Below are 22,387 nucleotides of genomic sequence, written 5' to 3' on the forward strand. Positions count from 1 at the left end.
AAGAATGTAGGCAGCGGGTTTACTAACTTATGCAAGAAAAGGCAAATTATATGGCATAATGTGGCACATTTTGTAATAGTATTACCTCATTATTTTGCATTTTTACCATGTTATTACTATCCGGGCAAAGGCCTGATCTTATTAGTGAATGTCTGGCACATAAATACAGCAATAAGGAGCAGAAAGATGACCAGTCAACCTTTGCAAAGGGCTTTCCACTGTGCGGCCACAGATATTATTGTCTTTTAGTAACTTTTGAGCCATTAAAGTGAGAAACAATATTATTTTTATTAAAAGCTGCAGATTAGCCATCAGATGGCTTTTGTGGCAAATCCATAATTTTGCATGAAATGCAGCAACCACAAACTCACATAACTCCAGTGGCCCTGACTAAGAGGCATGTCAGGGTTCAAGTGTACTCTAAATGTGGGCTGGAATTTTTTTAAACATGAGAATAATTACAGTCTATTATACCAAACACAAGAGCTGTTTTACAGTAAACACCCTGACTGCACATATTTGAATGAGCTCTGATGTGTGATAATGAACAAAATGGAGGTTTGTGAAATAAAAGAAAGCATTGCCTAGGATCACACAATTTGTTCAGGCAGGGAAGCTGGCAATGATCCTAGATGTTCCTGTTTCTTCCACTTCAGAGGTATCTCTTCAAGACATTAAAGCTTAGTGCTTTGTCCTTAATTCTTGGAGGATGAGACTGGAGCCTGGGTGACAGGCAGCATCCACATACATACCACAAAGCTTGCAATGAACCTAAAAGCGTAGACACACACTACGTTATTTTTTTTCCAGGACAGAGATTTGCCTGAAGTCACAGGCTGCTGAGCCGAGGCCAGGATTCAGACCTGGCTCCCCGTGGTGGATGGTGGGCAGGTCCAGCTCCTAGGCCACATCTCCTCCTGTGAAAGCTCGGCTCATTTTGGGCTTGAGCTTCCAAGATTACATTAAACTGAGCAAAGCCAGGCCTCTGGCTCAAGTTTTCTATGACTTATCCACCTATAATAGCATGCAAAAGAGAGTAATGTTAGGAGGAGCAGAATCCACGGAAAAGAAAAAACGCCTGGGGAGTGGAAGGGTGGAAGTGGATGTAAATGAAGAAAACAGCGGAAACAACGTGAGAGGCTTGGGGGAGAATAGTTGTAAAGAGCAGCATTGGGGGTGAAGATGTGGATATACCAGAGACAGAACCAGCAAGAAGAGGCTGGGGAAAAGAAAGAGGTTGATGTAAAGGGGGCAGAGCCATTAAAAGGAAGAAGGTTTATTCAAGACAGAGTGAGAGGCTTGGTGGAAAGATGACAGGCAAAGAGTAGAGGATTGAGGAGAAAGAGTATCAGAATTAGAGAAAGAACGTAAGAAGCTTAAGGAAAGATGAATGGTGAAGAGAATATAAGAGGGGGCTGATCCAGCCAGAGTAGGTAATAGGTTGGGCAAGAGATGCGGTGAAATGTAGAGCATTGAGGGCAGAGCAGGATACAAATGGGTAGAATCAGCAAGAAGAGTATCAGGCTGGTAAAGAGGTTAGAAATGGTGCTGCAATAGTGTGTGCTGCTAAGTCTGCTGAGCCTGCTGCTGAAGTTACCAGTTCTCTGTCTCTTTAATTTCTATGTAAAAATTCAAAAGCATTTGCCAGTTTTGAGATGCTTGTGTCACAAAGGCTTATGATCGTGAACCATCCTCAAGGTGTCTGCTGAATTCCAGCCTGCTCTCTGTGTTATCTATTACTCCTCCTGACCGTTCTATTAAATCTCACTCCCAGTAGGAGCCTTTCCCGTACATGTCCGGACCTGAGATCTAGAGATCGAAGCTCCTGTCCAGAACTCCCAGCGGGACCCTCTCCTGCACATGTCCGGCCCAGAGATCTAGAGGTCGAAGCTCCTGTCCCGAACTCCCAGCGGGACCCTCTCCTGCCCATGTCCGGACCAGAGATCTAGAGATCGAAGCTCCTGTCCCGAACCCCAAGCGGGACCCTCTACTGCCCATGTCCAGACCAGAGATCTAGAGATCGAATCTTCTGTCCCGAACTCCAAGAGGGACCCTCCCCTGCCCATGTCCGGACCTGTGATCTAGAGATCAAAGCTCCTGTCCAGAACTCCCAGCGGGACCCTCTCCTGCACATGTCCAGACCAGAGAACTAGAGATCGAAGCTCCTGTCCAGAACTCCCAGCGGGACCCTCTCCTGCCCATGTCCGGACCAGAGATCTAGAGATCGAAGCTCCTGTCCCGAACTCCCAGCAGGACCCTCTCCTGCCCATGTCCAGACCAGAGATCTAGAGATCGAAGCTCCTGTCCCGAACTCCCAGCGGGACCCTTTCCTGCCCATGTCCAGACCAGAGATCTAGAGATCAAAGCTCCTATCCCAAACTCCAAGTGGGACCCTCTACTGCCCATGTCCGGACCAGAGATCTAGAGATCGAAGCTCCTGTCCCGAACTCCAAGCGGGACCCTCTCCTGCCCATGTCCAGGCCAGAGATCTAGAGATCGAAGCTCCTGTCCTGAACTTCAAAAGGGACCCTCCCCTGCCCATGTCCGGACCTGAGATCTGTGGAAATATGGATTTTCATGATCAGTTATGTCCCCTATCTTGGACCCCAACGGTTCTATGTGCATGTTACCAGTACATGTATGTTCCCTCCCGTTCCAGTTTCTAAGACGCAAACACATGTGCGTCCACCGTCAACATGTCCTCTGTCAGATCCGCCATGAATGGGCTGGATATTCGATTCCTAAGTATGAAAGGCCACCGACTTTATATGGCTCAGTTACTCCATTTTGCAGTTCGGGCGAGCAGGCCCTGATTCTGCCATCAAGCCTTTCCTTTTCCTCTGCCTTTGACAGCTTCAGCTTGAGCTCGCATCTGTATCCATGAACTTTGTCCTACTCCCTGTGCGGCTAACGGTGCCTGCCTCGGCCGGTTTCGCCTGCCTGCCAAGAAACCGTATTTCACCTTCGAATTATCTACTACGCTCCTCAGCCGATGCATTCCTGTCTAGTAGTTTAGGTAAACATTTCCTTCAGCTACCGAGCAAAAGGCCCGGCCTCTCTGTCCTCATGCAAGTAATTCATAGCCCTGTTACCATGGAAAGTTTCTGCCCCTTGCATCTCATATAGACACTTAGACGCTTGTACACGCACACACAGTCAGTATAGAATAGATTCTGTCCGAGAGTCCTTCCTTTGTGGATAACATAGTTCTTTAAACATAGGATGTTAGATATGATTTGGGATTAGGTTGACGTGACCCCCCCAGACTTCTTGTCTCCACATGTAGAGCTAAATGTCAAGTCCCCGTCACCCCCTAGTTGTACGTCAATCACACGTCATGCAGCTGCGCGCGCATCCATGCCAAGTATTATCTTATAGATCCACCTATATATGACATCATATGACCTCATAACCAATTATGTTTCTTTTTACTCCTCATTACGCCCATTTTTGGTTACGCATGTAAATTGTCACTTTTCTTATCAATTGTTACGCCTTCTGCATTTGTTTCATTGTAATGTACATTCTATAAAAACGATTGACTGTCAATAAAATATTGTACTTCACTTCCTGAACCCCCGTGGTGACGGAACATGAAGGCCGCGACTCGAGTCGGCCATTTTGAATAAAGCCCATTCAGAAACCTCTTATACCACGGATTCTGCCTCTTATTTCACTGAGCTGTTTTATTTAGATTCCGTATTAAATTCAGTCCCGGTAATAAAATATTTACCACATGATTGGCGCCCGAACAGGGACACTTTCTCATCTCACGCGCCGGTGGTGCGTTGCAGGCCCGGTCTCCTGCCACAGCTGGACGGACCATAACGCGTACCAGCAGGATTTCCTGTAGCTCCCTCCGGTCAAGCGGGGGCGGCTGAGGCTGCGATCAACCCAGACGAGGCGGTGAGAAGTGCGAAGTATCCCGACCAGAGCCTAGCAGAGAGAGAGCAAGATCCGAGGTATACAGAGGCCCACCAGATTTCGAAGTCCCGACGTCCAGAGAGTTCGATGTCCGCAGTGTCGAGTCCAGTCCAGTCCCATTTCGAGGCCTTCCGTTCCGAGCTACCCGGTGAGTACCATTGCTGGGGAGGCGTTCTGACGTGCACTTAGGTTGTGCCGGTCAAGACGGATTTGGGTACACAAATCCGGTCTGCACTGTTTTAGCAGTGTATCTGTACTGTTTAGCAGTATATCAAGTATTCCGAAGTATCTAGTTATTGTCAAGAATTCTGCTTGGTGATTAGTTATGCAGACGATCATCATTGTTGGTTATTTTAAAGGTTAAAAAAAAAAAAAAAAAATGTTTAATGTTTAATGTTTAAAGTGTTAAACGTCTTGCATATTGTGGTATGAATGATTGTTCATTGTTGTACTTTTTGTACTAAGTGTGTTCAAGTTCAAGTATCAGATCAGTTGTCAATATGCCGCTCTTTTCGAAGTTAAGACAGATCACTACGAGAAAAGGGGTACTTGAAGAAGCAGTTCCTATTCCTCCTAGGGACACTCCAGGGCACTTCATGTATCACAAACATGGCTTAGATGCCATATTATTTCTTGATTTATGGGTGGACTACACCAAAGAATTACCAGAAAGTCAGAGATGGCCCGTAGCTGGGACCTGGGATGCAGAATGTATTATGAAAGTAGAAGAAGAGTTGTGGAAGAGGAAAGCTAGACAGTCACAGAAAGACGCTGTTGAGTTATGGCGTAAAGAATCGCATAAACGTACCGAGAAAGCGCTAAGACAGGAAGAGAGAAGTAAAGAAAGTGCAAATAAAGTCCGAGAAAGTTTATTGATTGAAGAGGGTACACGAGTAAAAGCAGAGCAAGCCGATAGGCAAAGAAATGCCCTTATGAAAGGTATGTATCCCCTTCTGGCCGAAGGATTACCTAAGGCTACTACGGAGATACCAAAAGACTTGCCACCCCCATTGTTTCCAATAAAAGTACATCCTAAAGGACATCCCAGAACCGCAGAAGATGTTTTTCTTTCCTCGTATTTAGATGACGCAGCTCCCGAGTATGCTAACCCCGCACCACATAGACCGTCTGCTGGGGGGCTCAACGTCAAGATCAGGTATCTGTCTCTGTGCAACAACAAACTCCGACACAAGCTTCGGCAAGCACATCTGTTTCCGCATCTGTCTCCGCAGCCGATTCTACAGTTGTGTCCACACCTGTAGTTGCTGTAGCACGTTCAACGAATCCTTACACCCCAGATGGGGCTACCGGAGGTGCTACTAGCATTTATTCTACGCCACCCCGAATAAGTAAACTTACTTTTCAAGAACCAGTACATACACGTACGCCCAAACTTATAAATACTCGCATGCTTAAGGACCTTTTAGTAGATTGTAGATATGACCCGGTGCCCGGCAAAGAGGATGAAATGGTCATGGCATCATTACGTATCAGAAGAGCTGCAGGGTTTTTAGGGAAGCTACCAGGAATGGCTATGCACCTGGATAACATATATCATTTTGTCCAAACAGGGAGAGATCCTGAATGCATTAACAGAGCTATGGAATATCAGAAAGTGGAGATACAGGGGGAATTGCTACGTTTTCTCGTAAATTGTGTGATCAGAAATCAAGACCGACCGGGGGTGGACCCGGAAATAATGCAAACTCTTACGAGATGGAGTCAGAATATATCAGACGGAAGACATGATAAACAAGGAAGTATAGTAGCCATGTGTCGAAAAATAAGGAAAGAAATAGAACGTATACATGAAGAGAGATTGGAGACAGACGATTTTGAACAAAACGAGGTGCCCGAATCAGGGGATCCCGTAAGACAGTCAGATACCATAGCCTATGTAGGTAGAGGAAGGTCCTGCAATAATACTAGATGTTTTACTGATCCGATTCATTCGATATGTCCAGATAATAACAGAACTTATCCGACACCTATCATAAATCTGAAGTCTCCCGAGCATTCGTTTCAAGCTGCTGACAAAATACTCCGAGAACGAAGGGGTTACCACCTCCTCGATTCTATGGATGAGCAAGAATTAGCTAGGTCCGCCGTTCATTGGATTGATAGTCCCGGAAAATATGGTGATGACACAGTAGCACACACGTTTTTGAACCTCAGTCCAGATGAACAGCGTTTAGCTGGAATTTACATGATTCAGCAACTTCTTATATTATATAAGAACCAACATTCCGATCCTGGTCCTTTACCTGACATATTAACTGAATTACTCACGAATAGATGGAAAGGTTCAGGTAATAAGTTAATCAAAGAAATACTCGTATCCAGAAAGCAGTACATTCTTTTTGTAAGCCCAGATCCTTTCTCGCTGCCTCACAAGGAAAGAACGCCGTATTACATGGATAGACAGAATCCTTTACGAGAAGTGCACCCAATAAAAGGCGAGGATAATCAGTTTCACCGTGTATTTGTATATACACCCATATCTAAAATGGAATTGTTGGAAATGAAAAAGGTGGTACCCAGTCACGACAAGGACCCAGCGGGTTTCCACCGAGAAATTAAAGACATGTTACTGATGGGAGAGTATACCTATCCTGACATTATGACGATATTAAAGGTGCTAATGCCTGCTGGCATTTATGAAAAACTCAAGGAAAAAGAGTGGGAAGTGGGGGACCAAAAGATAGACTGGACAGCATTAGAAACCGAAGAAAGAGGCCGAACTGCAGGTTCAGGGCTTGGGGATAAAGTTAAAGCACTACCAGGTTTGCTAGTACAGGTACTGCCACGTTTATTAGCTACGAAAAAGGAAGATTGGGGTGCAATCTCAGCCTGTAAACAGAAACAAGATGAAGACACTAGTGATTTCTATGCCCGATTTGAAAAATGTTTTGGTATAAATAGTGGGATAAAAGCAAATAGTGAGTCATATCCACATTTATTCGTGACAAAATTAGTGGAAAATTCCTTGCCTCAAGTGAAGAATAGAGTATTGAAATTCGAGAGTACATGGCAGGGTAACACTCCGTCACAAATGTTGCAAATGTTACAGTATCATCACAATAGAATTAGAGATGAACAAGAACACGAACAAAGACGTATGAAGGACACTAAAATGAAAATGCTAGTTTCCCAGACAGTACCAGCGGATGGTCACAAAAAGGGTGTGACACATTCCGGAGATTCAGCAGTTCCTATAAAAGGAACATGCAATTACTGCAAACAACTAGGTCATTATGTACACGATTGTCCAGTCCTGAAGCGTAATATAGCTGTAGGTATTGCAAAAGAAAGACCACGGCCACTCAGACAAGATCAGAATGAACAAGGAGCTCCGCAGCATGCACAGGCCATGCCAGCCGCACAACAGCCAATACAGTTTGTGCCAGCTGCACCACCGTTGCCTGTTGCTGCCACACAAACAACAACACGGCAAATGTATCAGACCGCACAGTATGAATATCCTGAGTATCAGCGTTACGCATGAAAAAGCCTAGAGAGGGAAGTTGACTTACCCCTTATTGAAATCCCAGTAGATCAAGAAGGACCTTATGTGCACAGTGAATTATTAGGTCAAGACAGAAAATTCTTACTTGATACAGGGGCAAGTCGAACAACAATAAAACGTAGTGAAGTTCCAGGGGCACCCCTCTCAGGCTCTCAAAATGTTTCCCTTGGTTTTTCAGGAAAACCTATTGTTAATGAAGTATCACAGCCACTTCCACTTACGATTGGTCCCTTGACACGAACTACAGATTTATTGCTTACCAAATCATGCCCAGAAAACTTGTTAGGTATAAAGACATTGAAAGCCCTAGGGGCTATTATATGTTGTTCTCCGGAAGGAGTAAGATTGTTTTTACGAGATTTCAAAGGTCACTATGTATCCAGAGCGTTACAACAAACAAATGATGGACGGAATGCTGACAATGCATACATTCTCCCCCAGTCAAGAGATCTGGGTTAAATCCATCGTTCTTTTGCCCACTACACCACCCCAGTTTAGACATGGCCATATGCAAATCAGTCTTGACCCTGTGCCTCATGGGAACAGTCCAGCCCGAACTGCCAAGCCATGTCTTCCCTGGACCGGAATCAAGCATCCTAGGACCGGTTTCTGGCTATCAGCCGTCATCAGCCAGGATAGCTTGACTCCAGTGGCGTAGTGAGCACGGGTCCCACGTCTGGGAATACCCATCCCACTTAGGGTGAAAAGCGTTACAACAAACAAATGATGGACGGAATGCTGACAATGCATACATTCTCCCCCAGTCAAGAGATCTGGGTTAAATCCATCGTTCTTTTGCCCACTACACCACCCCAGTTTAGACATGGCCATATGCAAATCAGTCTTGACCCTGTGCCTCATGGGAACAGTCCAGCCCGAACTGCCAAGCCATGTCTTCCCTGGACCGGAATCAAGCATCCTAGGACCGGTTTCTGGCTATCAGCCGTCATCAGCCAGGATAGCTTGACTCCAGTGGCGTAGTGAGCACGGGTCCCACGTCTGGGAATACCCATCCCACTTAGGGTGAAAAGCGTTACAACAAACAAATGATGGACGGAATGCTGACAATGCATACATTCTCCCCCAGTCAAGAGATCTGGGTTAAATCCATCGTTCTTTTGCCCACTACACCACCCCAGTTTAGACATGGCCATATGCAAATCAGTCTTGACCCTGTGCCTCATGGGAACAGTCCAGCCCGAACTGCCAAGCCATGTCTTCCCTGGACCGGAATCAAGCATCCTAGGACCGGTTTCTGGCTATCAGCCATCATCAGCCAGGATAGCTTGACTCCAGTGGCGTAGTGAGCACGGGTCCCACGTCTGGGAATACCCATCCCACTTAGGGTGAAAAGCGTTACAACAAACAAATGATGGACGGAATGCTGACAATGCATACATTCTCCCCCAGTCAAGAGATCTGGGTTAAATCCATCGTTCTTTTGCCCACTACACCACCCCAGTTTAGACATGGCCATATGCAAATCAGTCTTGACCCTGTGCCTCATGGGAACAGTCCAGCCCGAACTGCCAAGCCATGTCTTCCCTGGACCGGAATCAAGCATCCTAGGACCGGTTTCTGGCTATCAGCCGTCATCAGCCAGGATAGCTTGACTCCAGTGGCGTAGTGAGCACGGGTCCCACGTCTGGGAATACCCATCCCACTTAGGGTGAAAAGCGTTACAACAAACAAATGATGGACGGAATGCTGACAATGCATACATTCTCCCCCAGTCAAGAGATCTGGGTTAAATCCATCGTTCTTTTGCCCACTACACCACCCCAGTTTAGACATGGCCATATGCAAATCAGTCTTGACCCTGTGCCTCATGGGAACAGTCCAGCCCGAACTGCCAAGCCATGTCTTCCCTGGACCGGAATCAAGCATCCTAGGACCGGTTTCTGGCTATCAGCCGTCATCAGCCAGGATAGCTTGACTCCAGTGGCGTGGTCCTAGGATGCTTGTTTCCAGTCCAGGGAGGACTTGGCTTGGCAGTTCGGGCTGGACTGTTCCCATGGGGCACAGGGTCAAGACTGATTTGCATATGGCTGGGTTCAAACTGGAATGGCATGGTGAGCAAAAAAACGATGGATTTAGGCCCAGATCTCTGTACTGGGGTGAATGTATGACATTGTTCTGCATTCTGTCCATCAATTGTTATTTTTGCATTTGTCACCCCGAGTGGGAAGGGTATGCTCAGACGTGAGTCCCTTGCTCTCCATGCCACTGGAATCAGGCTATCCTGGCTGATGAGGGCTGAAAGCCCGAAACCGGTCCTAGGATGCTTGTTTCCAGTCCAGGGAGGACTTGGCTTGGCAGTTCGGGCTGGACTGTTCCCATGGGGCACAGGGTCAAGACTGATTTGCATATGGCTGGGTTCAAACTGGAATGGCATGGTGAGCAAAAAAACGATGGATTTAGGCCCAGATCTCTGTACTGGGGTGAATGTATGACATTGTTCTGCATTCTGTCCATCAATTGTTATTTTTGCATTTGTCACCCCGAGTGGGAAGGGTATGCTCAGACGTGAGTCCCTTGCTCTCCATGCCACTGGAATCAGGCTATCCTGGCTGATGAGGGCTGAAAGCCCGAAACCGGTCCTAGGATGCTTGTTTCCAGTCCAGGGAGGACTTGGCTTGGCAGTTCGGGCTGGACTGTTCCCATGGGGCACAGGGTCAAGACTGATTTGCATATGGCTGGGTTCAAACTGGAATGGCATGGTGAGCAAAAAAACGATGGATTTAGGCCCAGATCTCTGTACTGGGGTGAATGTATGACATTGTTCTGCATTCTGTCCATCAATTGTTATTTTTGCATTTGTCACCCCGAGTGGGAAGGGTATGCTCAGACGTGAGTCCCTTGCTCTCCATGCCACTGGAATCAGGCTATCCTGGCTGATGAGGGCTGAAAGCCCGAAACCGGTCCTAGGATGCTTGTTTCCAGTCCAGGGAGGACTTGGCTTGGCAGTTCGGGCTGGACTGTTCCCATGGGGCACAGGGTCAAGACTGATTTGCATATGGCTGGGTTCAAACTGGAATGGCATGGTGAGCAAAAAAACGATGGATTTAGGCCCAGATCTCTGTACTGGGGTGAATGTATGACATTGTTCTGCATTCTGTCCATCAATTGTTATTTTTGCATTTGTCACCCCGAGTGGGAAGGGTATGCTCAGACGTGAGTCCCTTGCTCTCCATGCCACTGGAATCAGGCTATCCTGGCTGATGAGGGCTGAAAGCCCGAAACCGGTCCTAGGATGCTTGTTTCCAGTCCAGGGAGGACTTGGCTTGGCAGTTCGGGCTGGACTGTTCCCATGGGGCACAGGGTCAAGACTGATTTGCATATGGCTGGGTTCAAACTGGAATGGCATGGTGAGCAAAAAAACGATGGATTTAGGCCCAGATCTCTGTACTGGGGTGAATGTATGACATTGTTCTGCATTCTGTCCATCAATTGTTATTTTTGCACTATGTATCCAGAGACATGGATCACCGATTACAGACTTTACCCGCACATTTATGGGCACAAGGCCCTACTGATGTTGGTTGCATGAACATTACACCATATCGAGTCACACTGAAGGCAGGAGTGGTACTGCCACGAATGCGACAATACAAGTTACCACCAGATGCTGTAGTGGCTTTACTGAAAATCATTGATGAGCTCATTGCCCAAGGAGTGGTTGTGGAAACCGACTCCAATGTATGTAATTCCCCGATAATTCCGATTCTTAAACGAACTGATCCGAAGGCCCCGCCAGTATATCGACTGGTTATTGATCTGCGCGAACTAAACAAATGCATTGTGCCACAGTTTCCTGTGGTCCCCGATATCTCATCATTACTGACAGCCATTGATTCACAAGCTACATTCTTTACAGTAATTGATCTCAAGAATGCCTTTTTCAGTGTCCCAATAGATCCGGAGAGCCAATATCTGTTCGGATTTAGTTTAAATGGACGAAGCTTTAAATTCACCCGCGCTCCTCAAGGATTCACAGAAAGCCCCAGCATCTATAGCCAAGCACTGAAACGAGAACTTGACAGTATACACATGCCAGCTTGCACTGCACTGCTTCAATATGTCGATGATCTGCTGATCACCGCCCGAAGCGAACCTGAATGTGAAAAAGCATCACTGACGGTTTTAAAATTTCTAGCCGAAAAGGGGCACAAGGTATCCCCTTCTAAGCTGCAATTCTGTGTACAGCGAGTTGTTTATCTTGGTCACTCGCTGTCCAAGGAGGGAAGGCAGCTCACACCCGATCGCATTCAGTTAATTGCTAACATGCCAATACCCAAGACACAAAAGGAGGTGCGGGCTTTTATAGGCCTCACTTCATATTGTAGGCAGTGGATCCCTCAATATGCATTTCTAGCAAAACCACTCATTCAGTTGACAACACAGGAGGTGGCCACATCGGCTGTCCTCCCTTGGACTCAGGAACACACACTAGCTTTTGAAAGCTTGAAGAAAGCTCTATGTCAAGCACCTGTTTTAGCGACACCATGTTACTATAAACATTTTACACTCTTTGTTACAGAACGTGAAGGTACTGCTTTGTCAGTGCTTACTCAGGAACAAGCAGGATCACGCAAGCCATGTGCTTATTTCTCTAGTACATTAGATCCCGTAGCTCAGGCTTTGCCTGCATGCCTGAAATCAGTGGCAGCAACAGCTTTAGCAATCAGACAAAGCGATGCCATAGTGTTAGGACATCCGTTGACAGTACAAGTACCACACGCAGTAGAGGTTCTTGTGAACCGAACGCAAACACAACACTTGACCATAGCAAGACTTACAGGGTATGAACTGACATTGTTTCAGCCACATATAGAAATCCGACGTTGTAATACATTGAATCCTGCCACACTTTTACCTGTAATAGGAACAGACCCACTAGCTCATGATTGTGTTGAAGTTATTACAATAACAACGAAACCCAGACAAGACTTGACAGACGTTCCATTGTTAGATCCAGACCTGACGTTGTATGTAGATGGATCATGTATGAGGACAGGTACAGGAGATTTAGTGGCCGCGTATGCAGTCACGACAGATACTGAAGTCATCGAAACAAACTGTATAGATACTTTGTCAGCTCAAGCAGCAGAACTTATTGCTCTGACACAAGCCTGTATTCAAGCCACAAGTAAGAAAGTTAACATATACACTGATTCACGTTATGCATTCGGAGTTGTACATGACTTCGGGGTGCTTTTGCGAGAGAGAGGTTATTTAACTTCTCATGGCACCCACATTCAGCACGGGTCCCTCATTCATGCTCTGTTAGACGCAATTCATCTGCCCACTGCTATATCGATTATGAAATGCAAAGCACATACGAAAGTCACTGATATCATTTCTCAAGGCAATGATTTAGCTGACAGAACAGCTAAACAGACTGCTCAGACTCGCACATCCGACATGACAAAGCCAAAAGTTCCGACACCAACACATTGTATGACGATTAAGGATCCCGCACTTGACATAATTGACATACAGACACATGCTACCGCAGACGAAATAAAGAAATGGACGGAATTAGGAGGGATCCAAACGGACCAGGGATGGATGACGAAGGAGAAATCTGTATGGTTCCTTCCTGATTCTATGGTCCAGGCTATCATAACTACAATTCATAGTCCGGCACATTTAGGGGAAAAAGCTATGCTAGACAGCATTCAACACATTTGGTTCAACAAACATTTACGAGCAGCAGCTAAGCAAAAAGTCCGTACCTGTATGATATGTTGTCAGTTTAACCCAGGAAAAAGCATCCCCGTAGAGCAGGGAGGATTTCAGCCTCCTGATCACCCTTTTGAAGTCCTCCAGATGGATTATATCCAGATGGAACGATGTCGAGGATTCAAATATGTTCTCGTAGTTGTCTGTGCTCTTTCCCGTTGGACCGAAGCCTACCCAGTATCAGATTACACTGCCCCGACTACTGCCAAACAGCTAGTTCGAGAATTCTTCCCACGGTACGGGTTACCACGTGTTGTCTATTCAGATAACGGCCAGCCCTTCTCATCCGAACTGATGAAACATGTTTCACTCTTGCTAGGATATCAGTGGAAGTTTCATTGTGTCCGACACCCCGAGGCAGCAGGTCTCGTGGAACGACATAATCAAACTCTGAAAATCAGATTGTCCAAAATATGTAGGGAAAAAGGGGTTGATTGGGTAGTAGCCTTACCAGTTGCACTCTTTTACATGAGAATGGTAGCACACTCTCGAACAGGGCTATCCCCTTATGAGGTGATCTTTGGAAGACCACCTAATATGTGGGGGACGCCTATACCACGTAAAATAACTGATGTTGACTGTAATATGTTGACAGATTACCTGGCTTCCTTGATGTCTGCACTACAATCTTGTCGTTCACAGGTAGCTGCAGCCTTTCCCGACAATACTGAGGTGAAACCCCATGACGTAGTTCCGGGGGACCTTGTGCTTGTGAGAAATTTCGACCGAAAGACTCAGCTGGAGCCCAGGTGGAAGACACCCAAGTTGGTCTTGCTGACCACAAGGACAGCTGTGAAGATCGAGGGCAGGAAAGGATGGGTGCATTCAAGTCATATCAAGAAATTTCATGGACTTCCTTCAGATGTAAACAGCCCACCTCGTGTGTCCTCACCTATTGACTCAAAACTACCTTTGGCTGAGGCTACCAGTAAAGAACTCTATAAATTAAAACTTAGGCCCAAACCGTCGGACGATTTGATTGTTTAAGTCCTCTCCAAGGTGAAGCGGTTGAATCTGTCTCCGACATGTATGCCTTAGACCTGAATCATGGAAAATCGCGAAAACTGTTGAAACGACATGCGTATTGTAAATCACTGCGTAGCCACTATATAGTGACGTTATTAATTTTGTTTTTCTTGAGTTTTATAGTAATCACTGCAAGTATATTGTTGCATATATATTATCCTATTTCTAAACATGTTTTTAATATAACTGATGAACACTCTTTTAGTGACCTACCCCCGCATGAATTGTCCTATAGACTTGCGCTGCGCAATAATACTTTCATTAGTATGTTGCATCATTCCCATCAGACTAGTAATGCCACTAATTGTTGGGTGTGTGGCCGACTCCCTCCCTATCAGAATTTTAAGGGAGTTTTGCCTTTCTTTCCACATCCATTTACACATAACGGCTCCTGTGGAGCATGGTTTAGTTTAATCAATTCCATAGACTCAGACACAGCAGTTTACCAAGATCATTGGGTATGGGGAAACCTGAACCTAGTTTTATTCAAGGTCTGCTACCCTAACAAGGAGGGTCGCCCCAAAAGAACAGGAACTGGTCTAGAAAACGAAGTATATGGATTAGGTAATTTTACACCTAATCTCATGATTCTGAATGTCGAATCCGAAGTTGAACTAATTTTGCCCACCATGTCAGTATTCCCAGTAAAGGGTGAATTATGTGTAAGAAAAATTGGTTCCATACATATGGGCCATAGTAAATGCACTACTATAGTAGAATTCAGTGATCAAGGCAAATCTTCATTTAGAGCTTCTCGCCATTCCTACTTTGTATGTGGTCAGACTGCATATATGCGTTTACCTCTAGATTGGGATGGTACCTGCTACATTGCATTCCTTCTGCCACCTGTTTTCCTAGCTCCTCCTGATTATTACAGAAATATTCATTTAGTACACAATAGAGAGCGGAGAGATCTCCCAATTGTCGATTACACTGAGACAGCATGGGACAAGTATGTAGATTTCAATAAAGGCATCTTTCCCTATATAGGTACAATTTCAAATAGTAAGCTGATACGTAGATTAACTAAGACTCTTGAAGCTGTAGTGAATGAAACTATTGCCGCCCTAGGCAACTTGACAGAGGAGCAATATGCGATGAGGATTGTTGTTCTTCAAAATCGTCTTGTCCTTGACGTCATCCTGGCCGATAGGGGCGGAGCTTGTAGGGTCATCGGATCAAGCTGCTGCGTATTCATACCAGAAAATTCGCCATCTGTATATAAAGCTATAACGCGCCTTCATAAGATTGTGAGCCAGATACACGAGAGTCCAGGCACTTGGACTTGGTCCGGGTGGTTTTGGAGTGTGATATCAGCCTGGGGATGGAGAGTTCTATCCTTCCTAGGTATTGGCCTTCTTATACTATTCAGTTGCTGCTTATGCCTGCAATGTGGACCAGCGATTTGTGGCCTGTGTGCCACATCGTGTATTCCACATCAAGGTTTTCACTCAAGATCCCGGAAGAAGAAAGAAGAAGAAATGATGCTCCATGAACTAATCGATGGATTAATGAAGATTGATGTCTCTTGATGGGCAAGTAGGGGACAAGGAGGGAATGTGGAAATATGGATTTTCATGATCAGTTATGTCCCCTATCTTGGACCCCAACGGTTCTATGTGCATGTTACCAGTACATGTATGTTCCCTCCCGTTCCAGTTTCTAAGACGCAAACACATGTGCGTCCACCGTCAACATGTCCTCTGTCAGATCCGCCATGAATGGGCTGGATATTCGATTCCTAAGTATGAAAGGCCACCGACTTTATATGGCTCAGTTACTCCATTTTGCAGTTCGGGCGAGCAGGCCCTGATTCTGCCATCAAGCCTTTCCTTTTCCTCTGCCTTTGACAGCTTCAGCTTGAGCTCGCATCTGTATCCATGAACTTTGTCCTACTCCCTGTGCGGCTAACGGTGCCTGCCTCGGCCGGTTTCGCCTGCCTGCCAAGAAACCGTATTTCACCTTCGAATTATCTACTACGCTCCTCAGCCGATGCATTCCTGTCTAGTAGTTTAGGTAAACATTTCCTTCAGCTACCGAGCAAAAGGCCCGGCCTCTCTGTCCTCATGCAAGTAATTCATAGCCCTGTTACCATGGAAAGTTTCTGCCCCTTGCATCTCATATAGACACTTAGACGCTTGTACACGCACACACAGTCAGTATAGAATAGATTCTGTCCGAGAGTCCTTCCTTTGTGGATAACATAGTTCTTTAAACATAGGATGTTAGATATGATTTGGGATTAGGTTGACGTGACCCCCCCAGACTTCTTGTCTCCACATGTAGAGCTAAATGTCAAGTCCCCGTCACCCCCTAGTTGTACGTCAATCACACGTCATGCAGCTGCGCGCGCATCCATGCCAAGTATTATCTTATAGATCCACCTATATATGACATCATATGACCTCATAACCAATTATGTTTCTTTTTACTCCTCATTACGCCCATTTTTGGTTACGCATGTAAATTGTCACTTTTCTTATCAATTGTTACGCCTTCTGCATTTGTTTCATTGTAATGTACATTCTATAAAAACGATTGACTGTCAATAAAATATTGTACTTCACTTCCTGAACCCCCGTGGTGACGGAACATGAAGGCCGCGACTCGAGTCGGCCATTTTGAATAAAGCCCATTCAGAAACCTCTTATACCACGGATTCTGCCTCTTATTTCACTGAGCTGTTTTATTTAGATTCCGTATTAAATTCAGTCCCGGTAATAAAATATTTACCACAGATCTAGAGATCGAAGCTCTTGTCCAGAACTCCCAGCGGGACCCTCTCCTGCACATGTCCAGACCAGAGAACTAGAGATCGAAGCTCCTGTCCAGAACTTCCAGCGGGACCCTCTCCTGCCCATGTCCGGACCAAAGATCTAGAGATCGAAGCTCCTGTCCCGAACTCCCAGCGGGACCCTCTCCTGCCCATGTCCGGACCACAGATCTAGAGATCGAAGCTCCTGTCCCGAACTCCAAGCATGACCCTCTACTGCCCATGTCCGGACCAGAGATCTAGAGATCGAAGATCCTGTCCCGAACTCCAAGCGGGACCCTCTCCTGCCCATGTCCGGACCAGAGATCTAGAGATCGAAGCTCCTGTCCTGAACTCCAAAAGGGACCCTCCCCTGCCCATGTCCGGACCTGAGATCTAGAGATCGAAGCTCCTGTCCAGAACTCCCAGCGGGACCCTCTCCTGCACATGTCCAGACCAGAGAACTAGAGATCGAAGCTCCTGTCCAGAACTTCCAGCGGGACCTTCTCCTGCCCATGTCCGGACCAAAGATCTAGAGATCGAAGCTCCTGTCCCGAACTCCCAGCGGGACCCTCTCCTGCCCATGTCCGGACCAGAGATCTAGAGATCAAAGCTCCTGTCCCGAACTCCAAGCAGGACCCTCTACTGCCCATGTCCGGACCAGAGATCTAGAGATCAAAGCTCCTGTCCCGAACTCCCAGCGGACCCTCTCCTGCCCATGTCCGAACCAGAGATTTAATCTCCTGTCCCGAACTCCAAGAGGGACCCTCCCCTGCCCATGTCCGGTCCAGAGATCTAGAGATCAAAGCTCCTGTCCCAAACTACCAGCGGGACCCTCTCCTGCCCATGTCCGGACCAGAGATCTAGAGATCGAAGCTCCTGTCCCAAACTCCAGGCGGGACCCTCTCCTGCCCATGTCCGGACCAGAGATCTAGAGCTCGAAGCTCATGTCCCGAACTCCCAGTGGGACCCTCTCCTGCCCATGTCCGGACCAGAGATCGAAGCTCCTGTCCCGAACTCCCAGCAGGACCTTCTCCTGCCTATGCCAAGACCAGAGATCTAGAGATCGAAGCTCCTGTACCCAACTCCCAGCGGGACCGTATCCTGCCTATGCCCAGACCAGAGATCTAGAGATCGAAGCTCCTGTCCCGAATTCCCAGTGGGACCCTCTCCTGCCCATGTCCAGACCTGAGATCTAGAGATCAAAACTCCTGTCCTGAACTCCCAGCAGAAGCCTCTCCTGCCCATGTCCGGACCAGAGATCTAGAGATCGAAGCTCTTGTCCCGAACTCCCAGCAGGACCTTCTCCTGCCTATGCAATGACCAGAGATCTAGAGATCGAAGCTCCTGTACCCAACTCCCAGCGGGACCGTATCCTGCCTATGCCCGGACCAGAGATCTAGAGATCAAAGCTCCTGTCCCGAACTCCCAGCGGGACCCACTCCTGTCCATGTCTGAACCAGAGATATAGAGATCAAAGCTCCTGTCCTGAACTCCCAGCAGGACCCTTTCCTGCCCATGTTCTGACAGGAGATCTAGAGATCATAGCTCCTGCCATGAACTACCGGCGGGTTCATGTCCTGCCCATGTCCTGACCAGAGATTTACAGATCATTGCTCCTGCCATAAACTCCCAGCGGGACCCTCTCCTGCCTATGCCCTGACCAGAGATCTAGAGATCGTAGCTCCTGTACCCAACTCCCAGCGGGACCGTATCCTGCCTATGCCCGGACCAGAGATCTAGAGATCGAAGCTCCTGTCCCGATCTCCCAGCGGACCCTCTCCTGCCCATGTCCGGACCAGAGATCTAAGCTCCTGTTCCGAACTCCAAGAGGGACCCTCCCCTGCCCATGTCCGGTCCAGAGATCTAGAGAACAAAGCTCCTGTCCCAAACTACCAGCGGGACCCTCTCCTGCCCATGTCCGGACCAGAGATCTAGAGATCGAAGCTCCTGTCCCGAACTCCAGGCGGGACCCTCTCCTGCCCATGTCCGGACCAGAGATCTAGAGCTCAAAGCTCCTGTCCCGAACTCCCAGTGGGACCCTCTCCTGCCCATGTCCGGACCAGAGATCTAAAGATCGAAGCTCCTGTCCCGAACTCCCAGCAGGACCTTCTCCTGCCTATGCCAAGACCAGAGATCTAGAGATCTAAGCTTCTGTACCCAACTCCCAGCGGGACCGTATCCTACCCATGCCCAGACCAGAGATCTAGAGATCGAAGCTCCTGTCCCGAAATCCCAGCGGGACCCTCTCCTGCCCATGTCCAGACCAGAGATCTAGAGATCAAAACTCCTGTCCTGAACTCCCAGCAGAAGCCTCTCCTGCTCATGTCCGGACCAGAGATCTAGAGATCGAAGCTCCTGATCCGAACTCCAAGCAGGACCTTCTCCTGCCTATGCCCTGACCAGAGATCTAGAGATCGAAGCTCCTGTACCCAACTCCCAGCGGGACCGTATCCTGCCTATGCCCGGACCAGGGATCTAGAGATCAAAGCTCCTGTCCCGAACTCCCAGCGGGACCCTCCCCTGCCCAAGTCCGGTCCAGAGATCTAGAGATCAAAGCTCCTGTCCCAAACTACCAGCGGGACCCTCTCCTGCCCATGTCCGGACCAGAGATCTAGAGATCGAAGCTCCTGTCCCGAACTCCAAGCGGGACCCTCTCCTGCCCATGTCCGGACCAGAGATCTAGAGCTCGAAGCTCCTGTCCCGAAATCCCAGTGGGACCCTCTCCTGCCCATGTCCGGACCAGAGATCTAGAGATCGAAGCTCCTGTCCCGAACTCCCAGCAGGACCTTCTCCTGCCTATGCCAAGACCAGAGATCTAGAGATCGAAGCTCCTGTACCCAACTCCCAGCGGGACCGTATCCTGCCTATGCCCAGACCAGAGATCTAGAGATCGAAGCTCCTGTCCCGAAATCCCAGCGGGACCCTCTCCTGCCCATGTCCAGACCAGAGATCTAGAGATCAAAACTCCTGTCCTGAACTCCCAGCAGAAGCCTCTCCTGCCCATGTCCGGACCAGAGATCCAGAGATCAAAGCTTCTGTCCCGAATTCCCAGCAGGACCTTCTCCTGCCTATGCCCTGACCAGAGATCTAGAGATCGAAGCTCCTGTACCCAACTCCCAGCGGGACCGTATCCTGCCTATGCCCGGACCAGAGATCTAGAGATCAAAGCTCCTGTCCCGAACTCCCAGCGGGACCCTCTCCTGCCCATGTCCGGACCAGAGATATAGAGATCAAAGCTCCTGTCCTGAACTCCCAGCAGGACCCTTTCCTGCCCATGCTCTGACAGGAGATCTAGAGATCATAGCTCCTGCCATGAACTACCGGCGGGTTCATGTCCTGCCCATGTCCTGACCAGAGATTTACAGATCATTGCTCCTGCCATAAACTCCCAGCGGGACCCTCTCCTGTCTATGCCCTGACCAGAGATCTAGAGATCGAAGCTCCTGTACCCAACTCCCAGCGGGACCGTATCCTGTCTATGCCCGGACCAGAGATCTAGAGACAGAAGCTCCTGTCTCGAACTCCCAGCGGGACCCTCTCCTGCCCATGTCCAGACCAGAGATCTAGAGATCAAAGCTCCTGTCCTGAACTCCCAGCAGGACCCTCTCCTGCCCATGTCCAGACCAAAGATCTAGAGATCGAAGCTCCTGTCTCGAACTCCCAGCGGGACCCTCTCCTGCCTATGCCAAGACCAGAGATCTAGAGATCTAAGCTTCTGTACCCAACTCCCAGCGGGACCGTATCCTACCTATGCCCGGACCAGAGATCTAGAGATCGAAGCTCCTGTCCCGATCTCCCAGCGGACCCTCTCCTGCCCATGTCCGGACCAGAGATCTAAGCTCCTGTTCCGAACTCCAAGAGGGACCCTCCCCTGCCCATGTCCGGTCCAGAGATCTAGAGAACAAAGCTCCTGTCCCAAACTACCAGCGGGACCCTCTCCTGCCCATGTCCGGACCAGAGATCTAGAGATCGAAGCTCCTGTCCCGAACTCCAGGCGGGACCCTCTCCTGCCCATGTCCGGACCAGAGATCTAGAGCTCAAAGCTCCTGTCCCGAACTCCCAGTGGGACCCTCTCCTGCCCATGACCGGACCAGAGATCTAAAGATCGAAGCTCCTGTCCCGAACTCCCAGCAGGACCTTCTCCTGCCTATGCCAAGACCAGAGATCTAGAGATCTAAGCTTCTGTACCCAACTCCCAGCGGGACCGTATCCTACCTATGCCCAGACCAGAGATCTAGAGATCGAAGCTCCTGTCCCGAAATCCCAGCGGGACCCTCTCCTGCCCATGTCCAGACCAGAGATCTAGAGATCAAAACTCCTGTCCTGAACTCCCAGCAGAAGCCTCTCCTGCTCATGTCCGGACCAGAGATCTAGAGATCGAAGCTCCTGTCCCGAACTCCCAGCAGGACCTTCTCCTGCCTATGCCCTGACCAGAGATCTAGAGATCGAAGCTCCTGTACCCAACTCCCAGCGGGACCGTATCCTGCCTATGCCCGGACCAGAGATCTAGAGATCAAAGCTCCTGTCCCGAACTCCCAGCGGGACCCTCCCCTGCCCAAGTCCGGTCCAGAGATCTAGAGATCAAAGCTCCTGTCCCAAACTACCAGCGGGACCCTCTCCTGCCCATGTCCGGACCAGAGATCTAGAGATCGAAGCTCCTGTCCCGAACTCCAAGCGGGACCCTCTCCTGCCCATGTCCGGACCAGAGATCTAGAGCTCGAAGCTCCTGTCCCGAAATCCCAGTGGGACCCTCTCCTGCCCATGTCCGGACCAGAGATCTAGAGATCGAAGCTCCTGTCCTGAACTCCCAGCAGGACCTTCTCCTGCCTATGCCAAGACCAGAGATCTAGAGATCGAAGCTCCTGTACCCAACTCCCAGCGGGACCGTATCCTGCCTATGCCCAGACCAGAGATCTAGAGATCGAAGCTCCTGTCCCGAAATCCCAGCGGGACCCTCTCCTGCCCATGTCCAGACCAGAGATCTAGAGATCAAAACTCCTGTCCTGAACTCCCAGCAGAAGCCTCTCCTGCCCATGTCCGGACCAGAGATCTAGAGATCAAAGCTTCTGTCCCGAATTCCCAGCAGGACCTTCTCCTGCCTATGCCCTGACCAGAGATCTAGAGATCGAAGCTCCTGTACCCAACTCCCAGCGGGACCGTATCCTGCCTATGCCCGGACCAGAGATCTAGAGATCAAAGCTCCTGTCCCGAACTCCCAGCGGGACCCTCTCCTGCCCATGTCCGGACCAGAGATATAGAGATCAAAGCTCCTGTCCTGAACTCCCAGCAGGACCCTTTCCTGCCCATGTTCTGACAGGAGATCTAGAGATCATAGCTCCTGCCATGAACTACCGGCGGGTTCATGTCCTGCCCATGTCCTGACCAGAGATTTACAGATCATTGCTCCTGCC

The sequence above is a fragment of the Triturus cristatus genome, chromosome 11 (genome assembly GCF_964204655.1).
Source record: "Triturus cristatus chromosome 11, aTriCri1.1, whole genome shotgun sequence".
Lineage (NCBI taxonomy): Eukaryota > Metazoa > Chordata > Amphibia > Caudata > Salamandridae > Triturus > Triturus cristatus.